Below are 8,754 nucleotides of genomic sequence, written 5' to 3'. Positions count from 1 at the left end.
CGCCTTTGTATCTGCATGCACTTACATATAAAAAAAAGACAAAAAAAAAAAGGGAGGAGGAGGCGAGGTGGGGAGAGGAGAGCAGCCTTCCCCGGGTGGGGAGCGAGCCGGGGGCGGCGGGCTGGGGGCTCTCCCCCGGGCGGGCACGGAGACCCCCACGGGCATCGCCTTCCGCGGAGACACCGGCAGGCAGCCGGCCCGCCGAAAAGCTGGGGTGGCCCTCGCCGGCAGTCCCCCTAGCCCTGCCCCGGTGTCCGCCCGATGTTGGAGAGAGGCAGCCGGCGGCGGGGCTGCCGAGGCGAGAATGGAGCGGGAGGAGGGAAAAGTGCTACCCGGAGAGCTGTTGTGACAGATGTTAAGCTTTGCCCTACGCGTGCTGGTAAGAGAAGGAGTTAAAAGCAAGCTGCTTTTTCGATCGAGCTGCTTCCCCGAGCCTCGGAAGGAGCGCCTTGCTAGAAAGCCGTCCATCAGCAACCAGTCCAACCTGCCCGTGATAATATGCGATCAACACCAAATCACCCCCGCTAGGCACGATCCATCATCGCTACGATGCAATGGGCCCTTGTATGGATGTGTCTACACGGGGGGCGGGCGGGGAGAGAAGGGGAGGGGAGCGGAAAAGAGAAAGGGAGAGCGTGTGTGGATGTGTGTGCGGGGGGGGGGGAAGGCTCATCATCCACCGGAATGGGAATCGCCGCCTCCCCCGGCTCTCGGCGAGCGGAGCTGCCCGAGCCAGCGGAGCCGAAAGTTGCTGGGCCGGGGCTGAGCGGGGAGCCTGGCACACGGCCCCACCGCCGCCTCCGACTGACATCAGCCTCCCCTCCCCCCCTCCTGGGCAAGCTTGACTGGCGTAAAATTAATAATTAATAGGGTGAAATTGATTAAAGGGCTGGGCGCGCGGTGGGGGCGCTCGGAAAGCCCTTCTTCACCCTTCCCGACCGCTCCGCATCCGCCTCCCCGCCGGCGACGGCCCCGGAGCGGGAACTGGCCGCCGCCGCCGCCGAGCCGGGGAAGCTCCGGGGCAGCCCAGCCCGTAGCAGGAAGGAAAAGGGCGGCGGGGACCGGGGAGGGGGAAAGGAAGGCGGCGGCGGCTGCAGCAGCAAACCCCGCTGGGTGGCTGGCTGTAACCGAGATCGGCTGCGCTAGCGGCGGCGGCAGGCGGGGGCTGGCCCCGGGGCCGCCTCGGCTCGGCTCGGCGCAGCTGGGTGTGTGTGCGAGTCTGTGTGCAAAGCCGGGTCCCGGGAGCTGCCCGAGGGCGGTGCTCAGCACCACAAGGCCGGCCTATCTCCCCCCCCCCCCCCCCCCTTTTCCCCTACCGCGATCAGTCTCTGCCACGGAGGGCGTGGGGAACCGCAGGGGACGCGGCCGGGCCAGCGCACGCCTCAGCCTCCAGCCCCGCGGAGGTGGGAAAGGGTTAAACGTTGCAGGGGGAGGGGGGAGGGGGGATGGGGAGCGAGGGGAGGGGGGCTGCCGAGCACAGCGCTGACGGCAGGGAAACCACAGCGCACCTGGGCTCGGCTCGGGAGCCGGAACGAGCCGCCGCCTCCTCCTCCCTCTTTCCCTCCCTCCCTCCCGCCCTTCCTCCAGCTCGGTGCCTGCCTGGCCCGTATCGCGGCTCTATCTCTGCAGCAGCGGGAGCTCAGCTCCTCTGTTCCTATCAGCTGCTCCCTCTAACCCCAGTGACCCAGATAAGCGCGGTGGCCCCCGCCCGCCAACACGCCGGGGGCCCCAGCCCAGCTTCCTACCAGCCCTCCCTGCCCGCCGCGCCGCCTCCCCGCGGGGGCTGCTGGGCCGCCCCCGGCCCGGTCCGCCGCCTGCCGCCTGCCCCCCCGGCGGGCTGCTCCCGGCCCCGCGGCCCCGACCCCCGGCGGGGCGGCAAACCCGGCCCCGAGCTCGCCCAGTCGCCGGGCTCTCCCCCTGCCCACACCCGTCCGCCTCCCCTCCCCCCCCGTGCCCCTCTCGGACGGCTTGGGGTCATTGTTTGCCTGCGCTGCGCCAGCCCGCCGTCAAAATAATAATTAAAAGCAAAACAAACACCCCGATCCGGTCTTTCCTGGACACGCGGGTCGGAGCCACCGCAGCCCAAGCGTTGTTATTCCCGGGCTGGAAATAGCCCTGCTGGCTCCGCCCTGGACAATCGCCTGTCAGAGGCCTCTTCTCTCCCCTCCCCGGAGGCCCTGCCCTGCCCTGCTCTATTTACTTTTGAAGTGTCTGGATTGATGGAGAACTGCGGACGGCACTTTCTTCCCCTGGCTCCCTCCTGCACCAGGGCTCCGCCGGAGCCTCTTACCGCACCCGGCGCTCCGCGCCAGCTCCGCATGACCCAAGATAACCTGGCCCCGGGGGGACCGGGGCGGGCGGGGGAGGGCCCTTAACCAAACAAAACAGATCGATCCGTCCCCCGGCCGGAGGGGGGGGGGACGACGTGGGGGGGGAAGACGGGGGCGCCCCTCGCAGCGGCGGGCGGGGGCGGTGGGATGGGGGAACGGGGAGCCGCAATCCCCGCCGCCCCGGAGCGGCCTGTCCCCCCGCTCGCCCGCCGGGTAGGGGGGGTGGGGCGGAAGGGAGACCGCGGCCAGGCCCGTAACGACACAAGGGATAAACACCAAAGTTATCACCAGCCGTGACCAAAATAAATGCGTGTGATAAAAAAGCACTGACAGGATGATCCATTACGCGGGTGTCACTGCCTACAACGAGGTTCAATCAGATACGCCGGTTGCCGTGGACAACGGGGGAAGCGGCGGTACCGGGCTGACGACTTTTCTGGAGAGGCGGGTGGTGGTTGCCGTCAGGGAGGTGACACGGCGCGATCTGCGCGAGGGTGGCCTGGCGTCGCGGGAAGGGACGGACAGACCGCGGGCCTCCCCCGGCCGCCGCTCGCCCCCCGGGAGGGGGGAGGGCGACCCCGAGTCACCGGCACGTCTTCGGGGAGAGAGGCGTCCTGCCCACGGGCGGCCGCGGGGGGTTCGCTGTGCGCCCAGGGGAGTACACCCTCCCGCCCGGGATGCCGTCGGGTACCTCCTCGGGTCATGCCCCCCGCCCCCCCTCCGCCCCCCCCAGTGCGGGGCCAGGAGCGCGACTCGGCACGGCACGGCTCGGCTCCCCCAGGGCGCCCCGCGTCTCTCCGCAGCCCAGCGGTGGAAATCAATAAGCGTTTGTTCCGTGCAGCAGCGCGACCGTCTTCTGAGCGATGCCCTGTTATTAGCGGGGACAGGGGAAGGGGGAGGGAAGCAAGGCGCTCTGCGGGCTCGGGGCTGCACGTTCTCGCCTCCGGCGGAGCCGCCTGCAGGTGCCGGAGCGGGGGCAGCGGGGGCCGGGCTGGCTGGCAGCGCCGCCGGGGAGAGCCGTACCCCGGGGGCGTCGGGCTAATCGCATGGCAGGTCAGCTCGGCGGGACGCCCGGGCCCCGGGCTGTGCCATTAACGAAGGCTCAGCAGCAGCCGGGACGGGCGGCGGGCCGGTCCCCTTCGTGCCACATTCCTCCGGATCGGGCTGGGCCAGGAGTCGCCCCTCCCCGGGGACGGCGGGGACAATGTCCCCGAGTCAGGCGAGGGACAGCCGGTCCCCCCCGCCCCTCCCCCCGGGAGCAAGCAGTCTTTGAGAACGGCCGTGCTCTAGGTGGGGGGGGGGGGCGGGACACAAGGGACGTTGCCCGCCACCCCCCCTCCCCGCCATCGTGAGGAGCGATGCCGGGGCTGTCCCCACCGGTGCCCCGGTGCGTGACACGCCAGCCCCGTGCCTTTTTCGGTGTGAGAAACTTCCCCGGCTGCTAGTGACGGGTGGCTGCGCCGCCGCAACCCATCCTCCGGTCCCGAGCTTTCCCCCCCGAGCGTAAACACATCCCCCCCAGCCCCCCCCCACCCGCTGCCGCCCCCTTCCCGTCACGATTTAATGCTTTTCATGTTCTTCGGCAACTGCGTTTCCGCAGAGAAACCCCGGCGCGCTCCCAGCTCGGCGGCTCAGCTGTATTGTGGCGAGCTCAGGCGCAGCCGGAGTGAATCCATTACGCCTCGATCCTACAATACAGGTTTATGCGGATACCCTCTGATTTACATTTAAAACAGCGCACGGGCATTGTCTGCTAGGCTGAAAAGAAAACACAGCCCCGTAACTTCAAATGACCTTCAAAGCAATGCAATTAACTCTCGTAATTATCAGTACACGCCTTTTAGAAAAAGACACAGGTGCTCGCCTGGGTGCTGTTCCACCTGGTTAAGCAGTCTCGTCCTACCGGGGAATGACACCCCCCCCACACACACACACACCCCCACACCCCCTTTTGCCCTCCCCAAATCTGGGACTCGCTCCGCCGTTCCTACGTTTCGAAATCTCCCCTCACCCTCCCCTTCCCCCGCCGGGGCTGAGGGACAGCTTGCTCAGCGCGGCGAGGCTTTGTCACACCGACACACACACCACGGCGGCGCTGGCTGGTGCCGGCGGCGGGCGGCGTGTTTGCTTTCGCGGCTCCCACAAAGCGCTCCCCTCCCGCAGGCCCCCCCCCGCCCCCCCGCCCCGGACCGCAGGCCACGCAGAGCCGAAATTTAGGTTAATAGGATGGGCTTTGATCCGTGGTCCCCTTCGCCCTCCCCTCACCCCGAACGACATCGATCCGCCGCATTTACTCCCGCGCCGATCGGCCCCCGGCACGGTCACGCTCTGCGCGACCGGAGAGAATAAATAAATATCCCCGAAATACCCGGCCGGTGGCGGTCCCTGGCCCCGCAGCCCGCGGCCCCACGGCCCGCGGAGGTGTGCACGAGTGGCCGGTCCCCGGCGGCTCAATGTGCAGTGTCATGATGGCTCCCACGGCCCGCGAGCAGCACCGGGGGCGGCAGCGGGGGCGGCGGGGACCGGGGCAGCTCGGGGCGGGGGACACGGGGACGCCTGCCGGCCCCGCAGGAACCGCTGCCCTCCCTTCCCTTCTCCCATCTTTTCCACACACGCACACACACACGCACACGCACAAAATAAATAAATAACGAGGCGGCTGGAGCCATCTGGGGTTGGATGGCTTCTCATCTCATTACAGAGCATTAGGAGAAACAGGCAAATATACAGCTATTAAAATTAATCGCCTCGCGCTGTCAGCTGAACATAATGGAAATTATTTATAGGCTGCCTACGATGCCTTTCTCGTCACGGAGGCTTGGTGCGCAGAGGCGCACTCGCGGCTCCCAGCACGGAGGGGCGTGCGGGGCCGTGCGGGGGGTGCCGGGCTGGGCTGGGCTCAGCTCGGCTGGGCACCGCCCTGACCCGACCCCGGCCGGCGAAGTTTGGGAGCGCGGCGCGGCGAGGGAGGGGGAACGCGAGGGGAAAAGCAAGGGGGCAGAGGCGCGGCGTTTAGCGAGTTAGGGTGGCTGATTTTCGGGTGACTGGAGGGGAAGCGGCGGAAGCGCAAATAGGGCAACGGGCGGTACCGGGGGCCTCCCCGGGCTGCTCTGGCGGAGCGTCCCCGGAGCGGTGCGAGGCAGGGTCGGGCTCCCCCAGAAAAGAAGCCCCCTCGGCTAAATGGCGCTGAGCGCTTAGCAGGCAAGGGCACGCCGCGGGAGGGGGGCGATGCGCTTCCTGAGCGATCTGCCTGCAGATCTCCGCTACCAGATGAAATGGTAATTGTCAGCCCTTCCGCTCCTACCTCTGGAGCGGGCTTTCGGAGCTGTCTGCTTCTGCTCCGGGGGAGACGGGGGTCTCTTCCGCTTGGGGGAGGAAAAAAAACCAAACAAACTCAACCCAAACGGCTACGCCAAGCAGAGCTGGCCTGGTTTTTTTCCGTCCGAGAAAGCGCGTTTGGGAAGCGGGGAAACGCTGCCCGTGCCCTGCTCTGTCCGGGGGCTGTTTTAGCCAAGAGAGCCGACTCCCCCCCCCCCCCCCCAACCTCGCAGCCTTGGGGCTCACCGCGGTGCTCTGCTGGCGTGGGGAGTAGAAGCCTCCCTGCGGAGGCAGGGGCCGGAGGAGGCACAGCACGGCAGCCCCAGGCAGCGGCCCGGGTGGCACCGGCGGGGATGGCGGGGGGGGGGAAGGTGCGAGAAAACCGGAGCGAGAGAGGCTGGAAGCGCTGCTCCGCCAGGCTTGAGAGGTTAATAAATACACCCGTCCCCTCTCCCAAGCCCGCCTGAGGCTACGACTCGCAGCTCAGCGGGTAATTGACAGTCTCAATCCAAAATTGAAACATGTGTTAACAACAACGCCACGCATCCTAGGAGCTACCCGGGAGATCGCCACCTCACGGTCTTTATATATTATTTGAATCCACCGGAGGAAAGTGTCACGAGGTTTTCAGAGCACGTTTCACCCCTACCTGTAAATCAGCTCTTATCACTGCTGGCTGCTCAGACGGAGCTTTATAGCTTATAGCGCAGGAGGAGGAGAGCCATTGCTCCCTCGTAGCGCTGTTTCCGCGCCGCCTCCAGGCGAAGCTCGCCAGCACCCCCCCCGCCCGACCCGGCCGCTTCCCCTGGGACCCCCCGCACCCTCCAGGGGGGAGCCTAGCGGCGGGACAGCGCCGGAGAGCCCGTCTCCGGGAACGGGCGAGGACGGGCGGATCCGAGACCCGGACGCCGCCGGGGCTGCGGGGCAACCCGGTGCTCCCGCACGGCGCGGCGGGGGGGACGTGGCTCCCGGGGAGCGCGGCCCCACCACGCCCTGGCCCGCATCCTCCCATCCCAGGCAGCTCCTCTCCGTGCCAGGGCAAGCAGGGCCCGTGTCCGAGTTCCGCCCTCCGCCACCCAACTCGGGCGAGGGGCACAGAGCCGCGAGCGGGAACCGGAGCCCACATCTTTCCCATAGAGGAGCCCACGTTTCTGGGATCCAGCGGAGCAGGAACAGCCTCCCGCGCCGAGCAGAGGGCCTTTCTCCCCGCAGCCCTCCAACAGCCGCAGCGGGGTCGCCTACTCCCTCCGGAGCAGGGAAGCTGGGGATCCCCCACCTCGAAACCCCTTTAAGGGCCTATGCTGTCCCCGGCGGGAGGGATCGGGCCGGGGCAGGGGAAGAGCAAACTCGTGCCGAAGTAGTTGGACGTGCAGAGGCAGGACAACGCTGGCAGGCTTCCCCGGGAAGGGCAGGTCTCCAGGGCCTCCCACCGCCAGCTCCATCCCTTCCCCCCCCGCCGTTGCCACCATCCCCTTTTCACACACCGGCAGCACGTGCGAGGAGCGGCCCCCTCCGCCGGGGAGGCGGCGGCAGCTCCCACCGCCCCTGCAGCCCGACCCCGCTCAGGAGGGGCCGCTGCCTGCGAGCCCTGCGCGGAGGTCACGACCAGCGGAGCAGGCAGATGGAAAATCCCAGTTCCTGCCGCACATAAACAAGGTGGGGACGGGCAGACAGGCTCTCAGCGCTGCGCGGGAGGGGAAGGGCGTGGGGTCCCTCCTCCATGGCCCGCTGCCCGCCCAGCCACGACTCTCGCCCCGGCAGCTCCCTCCCCCGGCGGGCGCCGGCCGCGCTGTAGTGCGCGGAGGCGGAGGGGCCCGGGGGCTCCGGCCGGCGAGGGGAGGGGGCCGCAGCCGGGAAGGGGTCTCCGCCGGCTGTCCCAGGAGCGGGAGCCGCCCGGGCGGGGCGCCGGCACGGCAAGCTGGGCGGCTTTTCTGCCCGGCGTCCTGCGCCCCGCGGGGCGCCCGCCTCCCGCGCCACTCGGCAGCTCTCGCCCACGCGTGCACTCGCACGCACGCTGAGTCACACGGGCACGCCGCCTCTAGCGCCCCGTGCCACGCACACGCTCCGTGTGGCACACGTTCTGCCTCTTCTGGCGCACCCCGTGTCACACGCACGTTGATTCCCACGCACGCTCGCTGTCTCTCTCGCAGGGGCAATGCCTCCCCCGAGGAAGCACGCCAGCTCTCACACGTTCGCCTCCTCTCTCACCCGGGACACACGCCGAGGCGCTCGCACACAGCCACACACGTTCCCTCTTCTCACAGCGGGGCTCTGTCACACAGCCCCGCACACTCCCCCTGACCCGCACACTCCATCGCACACGGTCAGGATTTCCCACGCAGGCACACGGGCGCCGCCGCCCACACAGCACGCTCCCGATCCCCCCACGCGCATTGTCTCGCAGGAGCTCGTCGCCGCAGACTTCCACGCACGGAGCCGCACGCCGTCCCCGGCTGCTCTGTGGGCACGTCGCCACCCGCACAACCCCCCCACCCCGCACATACCCACCCCCACCCCGAGCCTCCCTCCGCTCACGGCCGGGGCGGCGGGCGGCCCCGCGGGGGCGGCCCCAGCGCAGTGCCCGGGCGGCCGCGGGTGTGCGCTTGCGGGAAACCCGAGGACCTTCCCTGCGGCCCCTTTGGCAGCGCTCCGCCGCCACCGCCGGGCCAGCTGCCCGGCCCCGGGCCGGAACAGCTTGTGTTTGTTCCCACCAGGCGGCCGGGCGGGGGGAGGAAGGCTCAGCCGTCCACCCAGCCCGGGGCGGGGAGCACCGGGGGGCGCGGAGGCCGAGGGGCGCGGGGCAGCGGCAGGGCCTCCACCTGCCTCCGGGCATCCTCGCCCCGGGGTCACCCCCGCCCCGGGGACAGCCCCCCCGCCCCGGGAGGGTCACTCCCGCTCGGCTCCCCCCTCCTGCCCCACCAGCACTCCGTGCCCGGGTGGTGCAGCGGCTGCGCCCCGGAGCCGAGCGGGTGGCCTCGGCGCCCGCAGCGCCGTGCGCTCGGCGGCTGCGATGTGCGCGCTGCCAGAGCCAGCCGGGGAAGGGCCAAGAGCGCCCGAGGCGCGGGCAGAGGCAGCGGCTGAGCTCTTGGCAGATCTGAGAGCGATT

This window comes from Phalacrocorax carbo, chromosome 1 (assembly GCF_963921805.1).
Source record: "Phalacrocorax carbo chromosome 1, bPhaCar2.1, whole genome shotgun sequence".
NCBI classification, from domain to species: domain Eukaryota; kingdom Metazoa; phylum Chordata; class Aves; order Suliformes; family Phalacrocoracidae; genus Phalacrocorax; species Phalacrocorax carbo.
Note: the sequence above shows the minus strand (reverse complement) of the source record.